Here is a 9708-nt window from a genome sequence, read left to right on the forward strand (position 1 = left end):
TTTATAAATAACATTTAATAACAATTTAATAATACAGAATTTTTGAGGGGCCACCACCTTTTTCCAAAACAGTGGCTCTGAGAGAATCTGTGCCTAATTTCAGGTTTTATACCAAAGTGAAGGATTTTTTCTACTAATCTGCCTCACGATGGGGCAGACTGACAGGAGCGCACCTGCCAATGTTCACCATCAGCCCCTGCCACCACATCACTCACATGCTCCACTATTTAGTTTTGAGTTTAGTCCTGGTTTAGTCCTGGTTGAGTCCTGATTTAGTCCTGGTTGAGTCCTGGTTTAGTCTTGGTTGAGTCCTTGAGTCCTGAGTCCTTTAGTCCTGGTTAGTCCTAGTCCTGGTTGAGTCCTGTTTTAGTCCTGGTTGAGTCCTGGTTTAGTCCTGGTTGAGTCCTGGTTTAGTCCTGGTTTAGTCCTGGTTTAGTCTGAGTCCTGGTTGAGTCCTAGTCCTGGTTTAGTCCTGGTCCTTTAGTCCCTCTAGTGAGTCCTGGTTTAGTCCTGGTTTAGTCCTGTTGAGTCCTGTAGTGTCCTGGTTGAGTCCTGGTTGAGTCCTGGTTGAGTTCTCTCTCAGCTGTCCAGGGGAATAACGAGGTGTCGATGTGGACATGGAGACCGGAGACAGGAAGTTCACGCTGTGGGCTAAGCTCCGCCCCCCCCTCTGTCCGAGATGCAGTCCTGGTGAGTCCTGGTCCTGGCCCTGGTCCTGGTCCTGGTCCTGGCCCTGTCCCTAGTCCTGGTCCTGGTCCTGGTCTCTCACTCTTGTCCTCTTCTAGCCCTTCTCCTCACAGTGTCCACGGGATCTACTGCAGTCCAGCCGACGGGAACCCACTGCTCCTGACCGCCGGCTCCTGCTCTACTGCTCTAGTCCTGATCTAGGCTCTATCCTGCTCTAGTCCTGCTCTAGTCCTGCTCTAGTCCTGCTCTAGTCCTGCTCTAGTCCTGCTCTAGTCCTGCTCTAGTCCTGCTCTAGTCCTGCTCTAGCTCTAGTCCTGCTCTAGTCCTAGTCCTTCTAGTCCTGCTCTAGTCCTGCTCTAGTCCTGCTCTAGTCTCTGCTCTAGTCCTGTCCTGCTCTAGTCCTGCTCTAGTCTGCTCTAGTCCTGCTCTAGCTCTCCTGCTCTAGTCCTGTTCTAGTCCTGCTCTAGTCCTGTTCTACCTGCTCTAGACCTGCTCTACCTGCTCTAGTCCTGCTCTAGTCCTGCTCTAGTCCTGCTCTAGTCCTTCTAGTCTCTAGTCCCTCTAGTCCTGCTCTAGTCTGTTCTAGTCCTGCTCTATCTAGTCCTGCTCTAGTCCTGTTCTAGTCCTGTTCTAGTCCTGCTCTAGTCCTAGCTCTCCTGCTCTAGTCCTGTTCTGTCCTTCTAGTAGTCCTGCTCTAGACCATCACAGCCGTCACTTGAAAACTTGACTCTGCCCCTTGGGAGACGGACCTCACATTTCACTGACGTCTGGGGACCTGTCGGGTACAGGACCCTCATGGGGACCTGTGACGTCATTCATTTGCATATTCAAAACATGACGTCATCGTGTGTTTTAGAGGCGACCGGTGGGGACCGAGGATGTCAAACTCACTATTCAGACGTCTTTTTTGATTTTTGACTTATATGAGCAGCAAAACACCTGAGAACATTCACATGAATAACTCAGATCAAATCTAAAATGTCAAAGGTCACACACGCACCAAAACACAACACAATAAAGTCGTCTGGACGACTTGGTTTGTGAAATAATTTGAAATAACTCTTTTGATTAATCCCTGAACAACCAAATGACAAAAGCATCTGCTGGTTCAAATCTTTGCAATCTTTTTTATTGCAAACATGAACAGGACATAATTGGCTGATCACATTCCAGGCTCCAACATAAAAACATGTCAAATGTTTTTCATAAAGTACAGCTAACAAACATAAAATAATACTATTATTAGTATTCTCTACATTCTCCATTAAGGCATTTCTTATCAAATAAACAAAAGGATTGTTTTGGAATTTCTTAAGTAGCTCTTCCTTTTTGTGAATAATGAAATTCAAAAGTATTACTCACAGTTTCTCCAGTCCACTGTGTATTAATCTGAAAACCCAAAGTATAAACAAAGTTCAGAGTAATCTGGGTGGTTTTTGTAAACTCAGTCTAAACAAAAGCTCTGAGGAAAGTATAAGAAGATAAAGTGAACAAGTGTAAAGTGTGAGTGTGTTTGACATGTTACAGGAGCTCGCAGAAAGAACTGACAAGAACTAAACATTTTCAGTATTCTTCTAATCAGCCGCACTGTGGGAGGGGCTTGTGTTGGCTGTACGCAGGAAGGAGCGAGAGCGTGAAAAGGCGAGGGGCGGCGTGCTGACGTGAGGCAGGTGGACAGGTAGGATGTTTAGGAAGTTGAACCTGCCCTGTGATGCACGCTGGTACACGAGGGCACACGCTGTCGCAGACGAGCCGTGCATAGGGAGCGTGTGTGTTTGTGATGCGCCGTAGAGTCTCCGCGGGTTTCAAATGAGCGCACAGGCTGCACTGAGACGCCCCACACGCTCCTGCACCCGCTACAAGTTTATTACCAACAGCAGCGGCCGGCAATCAAATATGATCACACTTGTTGAGTGTCAAACCTCGAGTGAGAGACAAGACCGAGTCCAAACACGAGTCCGAGACGAGACACGGAGATCTACACACACGACCTTGGAGATCGACTGCTAGATCGAGATCGACGTATTGAGCACCACTGGTTTAGAGTTTATATGTAGAGGAACTTTACAAACGTATGGAGACAGATTGTTCAGAAACTTTGTGAAGCAGAACAGAAAATATGTGAGCAGCAGCGGCTCAGGAGGGAAAGAATCTGCCCAGTGATCAGAATGTTGCTTGTTCAATTCTGGTTCCTCCTGAACCTTTGCTGCACTGTCCTTGAGCAAGACACTAAATGTCAAACTTGGAGGTAGCACCTTTCCTGGCACTTCAGTGTGAGTGTGTGAATGTTTGGCACTGATACATAAATGACTTTAAAAGCCTTAATGAGTGGAAAAGTGTTACATAAATGTACAATTTAACTCACAGTTGAACCATAGTCGTACCTTCTTGAGAATAATTGTGTAGTTGACGAGGAGCAGCGTCGCTTCTCTGGATGTTTCTTCTCACTCTTCCTTGAAGTCTGGCTGCCAGTTGAGAGTTCATCTGAAAGACAGAAAATAAAAGACTTTATCTGTAAATCAAAACTAAAAGCAAAACATTATGAGAGGACATATGCAAAATCTACTCTGAGTGTCTTTTAGCCTCGTTACATCAGTGTCCCTCATCATAGTTTAGCAAAAGTTGTATTTGAATTGAATTGAAGCTTGAGTCCTGGTCACACATGAGGTTCAAAGATGTTGTGTAGCAAATATTTACATTACAACCTGTAAATTAAACTCTCCTGCTCACCAGAGAAACAAACTCATGTGAAGAGGCAGAGCTTTGTTATTTCTGCATTTCCTAACAGGAAGTCAACAGCCATAATGTAAATGTAAATGACTGATGTGGAGATGAGAATAATGACAGTTATTTAAGCCCAACATCTTCTACATAGAGTCTTCAGTGTCTTTAGAGGAATTCTGAAAGCATCAGCACATGAACACTCACCTCTGATTCATTCTCCATTAAGGCATTTCTTATGAAATAAACAAAAGGATTGTTTTGGAATTTCTTAAGTAGCTCTTCCTTTTTGTGAATAATGAAATTCAAAAGTATTACTCACAGTTTCTCCAGTCCACTGTGTATTAATCTGACAACCCAAAGTATAAACAAAGTTCAGAGTAATCTGGGTGGTTTTTGTAAACTCAGTCTAAACAAAAGCTCTGAGGAAAGTATAAGAAGATAAAGTGAACAAGTGTAAAGTGTGAGTGTGTTTGACATGTTTTTTTTTTTTTACATTTTTTTTTTTTCCACAATGTTTTTTATTAGTTTTCAATTAAGAAATGTGTAATTGCATAGCAAGTGCTGTACCATATCTAGCAAATATACACATGTTTAAACACATATAAGCATATGTAAAGAAATAACAATATGGCAAATTTAAAGCAATAATAAAAAAAAAAAAAATATATATATATATATATATATATATATATATATATATATATATATATATATATATATATATATATATAAATAATAATAATAAAAAACAAAAGTAAATACATACACATAAATTTAAAAAAAAGCAAAAAAATAAAAATTAAAATAATAATAATAATAACAAAAATAAAATAATATTCATCCATCCATCCATTTTCGTCCGCTTATCCGGGGCCGGGTCGCGGGGGAGCAGTCTAAGCAGGGACTCCCAGACTTCCTTCACCCCAGACACGTCCTCCAGCTCCTCCGGGGGGACCCCGAGGCGTTCCCAGGCCAGCCCAGAGACATAGTCCCTCCAGTGTGTCCTGGGTCTTCCCCGGGGCCTCCTCCCAGTGGGACATGAACACCTCCCGAGGGACACGTCCAGGAGGCATCCGGAACAGATGCCCGAGCCTCAACTGGCTCCTCTCGACGTGGAGGAGCAGCGGCTCTACTCCGAGCTCCTCCCGTGTGACTGAGCTCCTCACTCTGTCTCTAAGGGAGACGCCCAGACGCCCTGCGGAGGAAACTCATTTCGAGCGCTTGTATCCGCGATCTCGTCCTTTCGGTCACTACCCAGAGCTCATGACCAGAGGTGAGAGTAGGAACGAAGACTGACCGGTAAATCGAGAGCTTCGCCTTTCGACTCAGCTCCTCTTCACCACAACGACCGATACAGCGACCGCATCACTGCAGACGCTGCACCTGTCCACCTGTCAATCTCACGTTCCGTCCTTCCCTCACTCGTGAACAAGACCCCGAGATACTTGAACTCCTCCACTTGAGGCAGAGACTCTCCACCCGGAGACGACAAGCCACCTTTTTCCGGTCGAGAACCATGGCCTCAGACTTGGAAGAGCTGATCTTCATCCCAGCCGCTTCACACTCGGCTGCAAACCGCCCCAGTGCTGCAGGTCCTGGTTCGATGAAGCCAACAGAACAACATCATCTGCAAACAACAGAGATGAAATCCTGTGGTCCCCAAACCGGACCCCCTCCGGCCCCTGACTCGGATCCTTGGGAGGTGTTCTGGGTATGTCCCACCGGGAGGAGGCCCCGGGGAAGACCCAGGACACACTGGAGGGACTATGTCTCTCGGCTGGCCTGGGAACGCCTCGGGGTCCCCCCGGAGGAGCTGGAGGACGTGTCTGGGGTGAAGGAAGTCTGGGAGTCCCTGCTTAGGCTGCTGCCCCCGCGACCCGGCCCCGGATAAGCGGACGAAAATGGATGGATGGATGGACAAACCACCATTTTCCAAAAAGTTACTAATTTAGGACATTCCCACACACAGTGAGTTAAAGGTTGTATAGAGGATTTTCCAAGGAAGGAGAAATCCAGCGACTGTTTGTCCTTTTTCAAATGTTGCTCCTGCGTGAAACCCCCCCCTCCCCTACAGCTCCTACGTAGAAACGCCTCCTCCCGCCTCCTCTTTACGCCAGAAACAGGTTTGTTTACAGCCGGTGCTGCACATGACCTGTAAACAACTAACTACAGTGTTGGTTAGGCAAGACGGAGAAGTGAGGAGCGAGAGAGAGAGAGGAGAGAGAGAGAGGAGAGAGAGAGAGAGGAGAGAGAGAGGAGAGGAGAGAGAGAGGAGAGAGAGAGAGAGAGAGAGCGGTGCGCAGATTCCGTGCCCGGAGAAGTGAGGATCAGGGGGAAGAGTGGATCGGGCAGCGGGGACAGGAGCAGGAAAGGGGAGCAGAGAAGGTTGCGCGGAGATTCCGTGCGAATGAACTAACTACAACACGCAGCAGCAAGCGACTCTTTCTTTGCCTTGAAAATTACGTTTTCAGACATAGGATATCGCTTTCGTGTCCTGAAAAACGTTTGTGTCGCTCTTGGAAATAAAGTACGTTTTCATAATAAGCAGAAGTTTCCTGTCCAGGAGTAATTTGGCGACCAATGCGTCAGTCTTTAGACCCTGCGTCTGCTTCAGTCGCGCCATCGCTGGAATGAATCTACAAGAATCACCTTAGTTTAGCTTCGCTGCTTTTCCCCTTGTCTTCTTCTTTCAGCGACCTCAAAAACGGACTTTCTTTTGCGGCGAACTGCTCCTGGATTCTTGTCGCCATCGCAACAAACTTTGTGCAAACTGAGAGGAAGATATAGGTCAAAAAAAGCCGCTAAGAACTGTTGCGTTGGTGGAGTAAACAGCGTCTGTGCGGCTTGCGTCTGCGTGACAGGCGTACGTAAACCACGTACCGGCGGCGCGCAGGCAAGTCAGTTACGCTAGAAACTTAGGGAGATTGATTGACAGCCTGTCAGCTAACAGATAACGAGGCAGTGTCGTTATCTATTGGCAAATGTTTAGCCCCACCACGTCCAGAGTTGATGAATTTTTATTCTCTTTTTTTTGGTCATCATAATTACAAGGCTACTGCACCTCTATAATGCTATCATTGACAACTTGAAACAAAAACAAACAAAAAAAAATCCTCCATACAACCTTTAAGGTGCCCCTCTCAGCCGAACATTTAGTACAAGTGTGTGGAAACCCGGGGAACATTTACTAAGTTTTTCAGGGGTTATGTTTGTCCTCATTAGCCATTTATGTTCTAATAATTTCAATCTTGTGTTGATCGTGTGTTTGAGCTTTTAAACAGGAGCTGCCCACTCTGCTTCATTCATATTTTCCTTGATATCTAAACTCCAGGCTCTCATTCTGTCCATGCTGGATTCTTTGTCATGAGAAACAAGTGCGGCGTATAGTATGGAAACATGCACATGCTTCATGACAGTGTCCTCCAGGCAGGACAGCGGCGGCTCATGCACAATGTCAGAATGTTTTGATGAGATAAAATGTTTCAACTGCAGATATTTAAAAAAATGTTTTTTGGGGATGGAATATTTCAAGCAGATGTCATTAAATGTTAGTAAATGACCTTGAACATATAAATCTGCTACTTTCTGCAGACCTTGGCCTGCCCAGTTCTTGAAACCACCATCTGCCCTGCGCGGGGCAAACCGGGTATTACCCCAAATGGGAGAGAATCGAGAGATGGAGGGTGTATCACCAATATGTCTATGAGCTTTAAACCAAATACTGATTGTATTTTTAAGAAAAGGGTTAGTTGTTTTTTAATTAGTTTTTTAATATCTGCAGAGTAAAAATAAAGGCATAATGGCAATTTAGTTGATGATTGTTCAATAGAGACTCAGGCTGGAGAGGATTGTGTGGAAAAGTAAAACATAGCACATCGTAGCTGAGCCGCCCAGTAACACCACTGAAAACAAGGCATTTGAAACGCCCCTGTCATACGGCAGGTGCAGTCATTTAAGTCTAAGTCTGGGTTTTCTGTTATTCCAGATAAATCTACAAAGTACATTATTAATTTCTTTAAAAAATGAATTTGGCAATGGGAGAGGAAGAGATTGAAACAAATATAAAAATGTTGGTAGAATTGTCATCTTAATTAAGTTAATTCGGCCTGTCATTGATAAGGGCTTTGTCCATTTTTCAAGTGAGTCTCGCGTATCACTCAACAGCGGTTCATAGTTTGTATTAAAGACAGTGTTTATTTGTGGAGTAACTCTAATTCCAAGGTTGGTAAATCCATCTCTCGCATTGTAAAATGGAGTGCGTATGACTGGGTGGGATCTTTCTTCTTTGTTTAAGAAAAGTATGGAGGATTTTGAGTTGTTAATGTTGTATCCAGAGAACTGACCAAATTTATTGATTAATTGTAAAATTGTTGGAATACTAGTTGATAGATTTGATAAAAAAAGAATCACGTCGTCAGCATATAATGATATTCTGTGTTCACATCCTCCGACACTTATTCCTGAAAGATTTGCGTCAGTTCTAATAGACGCAGCCAGGGGTTCGATGGCTAAAATAAACAACAGCGGTGAAAGGGGGCAGCCCTGTCTAGTCCATCTTTCTAGTGTTTTCTGGCTTGATATGTTGTTGTTCATCTTTACACAAGCTGTGGGGCTTGTGTATAATAATTTAATCCATGTTAGAAATTTTTTCCCAAGTCCATATTTCGGTAACAAACTAAACAAGTAAAACCACTCGATCCTATCAAACGCTTGTCTTGCATCTAGAGACAGAAGTGCTGCATCCCTTGTGTTGTTTGTGTAGTGAATTATATTTAGGACTCTTCTAATGTTATGAAAACCTTGACGATTTTGTACAAACCCATTTTGGTCATTATGCACCAAATGGGGAATGTGTGGGTCTAATCTTTTAGCGAGAACTTTACACAATATTTTTGTATCGACCCCCATAAGGCTGATGATCCTGTATGAAGAGCCGTCAGTAGGTATTTTGTTAGGTTTTAAAATAAGGATTATTGTTGCTCATCTTAAAGTCGGAGGTAAGATACCATTATTTAATGACTCCATGAACATATTTAGAAGTGGAGTTACTAACTGATTATGAAAGGTTTTGTAAAATTCTATAGGCCATCTGGACCTGGAGCCTTGCCCGAATTAATGCTTTTAATGGCCTGTAATGGTTCTTGGACAGTAATATCACCATCCAAATCCTGTTGAGCCTCTTCTGCAATAGTTTTAAACTCAAGATGGTTCAGAAATGCATCTCTAACAGTGGTGGAAGGAGGCCGTTCTGATTTGTACAATGATTGGTAGAATTCTTTAAATGCGTTGTTAATACCTTGTGGATCATTTATCATGTTTCCTGGTTGTGTGGATACACAATTGATAGTCCTTTCGGATTCAATTTTTTTAATTCTCCATGCCAACAATTTACCAGCTTTTTCCCCCTGATCAGAGAAGGTCTGATTTAACCACAATAAACTTTTGGCTGCCTTCTCAGCTGTTATTTTATTATACTCTGTTCTTAAAATGACTAAGCGTTTTTGTTTTTCAGGGTCGTCTCTCTTATTTATTTCTGTTTCTAAAGATTTTATTTGTTTCTCTAATTTGATCATTTTTTCTCTTTGTTTTTTACTTTTAGAACTTGTAAAGCTTATAATTTGCCCTCGAGTATTTGCTTTAAAAGCCTCCCATCGTATGGACGCATTTGTTTGATCAGTATTCATTTCAAAATAAGCATTAATCTTGCTCTCTATGTATGTGACAAATTCTGGATTTTGAAGCCATTTTACTTGCATACGCCAGACAGGAGGAGATAGTGTTAGCTTGTCCACCATTACAGACATGGAGATAGGAGAGTGGTCACTAATGACTATACAATCATACCAACTATTTGTAATTCTGGATACCAGTTCTTGTGACACTAAGAAATAGTGGATGCGAGATCTGGACTTATGTGTACCTGAGTAGCATGAGTACTCTATTTTATCAGGGTTAAGGTTTCTCCAAATTTCTGTTCAAGTTTTAAATCTTTCATATATTGCATTATTGTTTTCCTACATTGTTTTTTATGTGGATCAGATTTAGTGGAACGATCTAACAAGGGGTTCAACGTACAGTTGAAATCCCCACCAATAATGTTTAAACCCTGTAATGAGGACAGGGTTAAAAAAAAGTCCTCAAAAAATGTAGGATTGTCCTCGTTAGGTCCATATAGGCAAACCAGATTCAATGCGAGAGAGAATATATTCACCCTGAGCAATAACAAGTCACCTCGAGGATCTTGAATAGTTTTAGTAAGATGAAAAGGAATCGTTTTGTGGATAAGGATTAAAACAC

This window comes from Boleophthalmus pectinirostris, unplaced genomic scaffold (assembly GCF_026225935.1).
Source record: "Boleophthalmus pectinirostris isolate CB_2022bp ecotype Guang Dong unplaced genomic scaffold, ASM2622593v1 HiC_scaffold_6, whole genome shotgun sequence".
NCBI classification, from domain to species: Eukaryota; Metazoa; Chordata; class Actinopteri; order Gobiiformes; family Gobiidae; genus Boleophthalmus; species Boleophthalmus pectinirostris.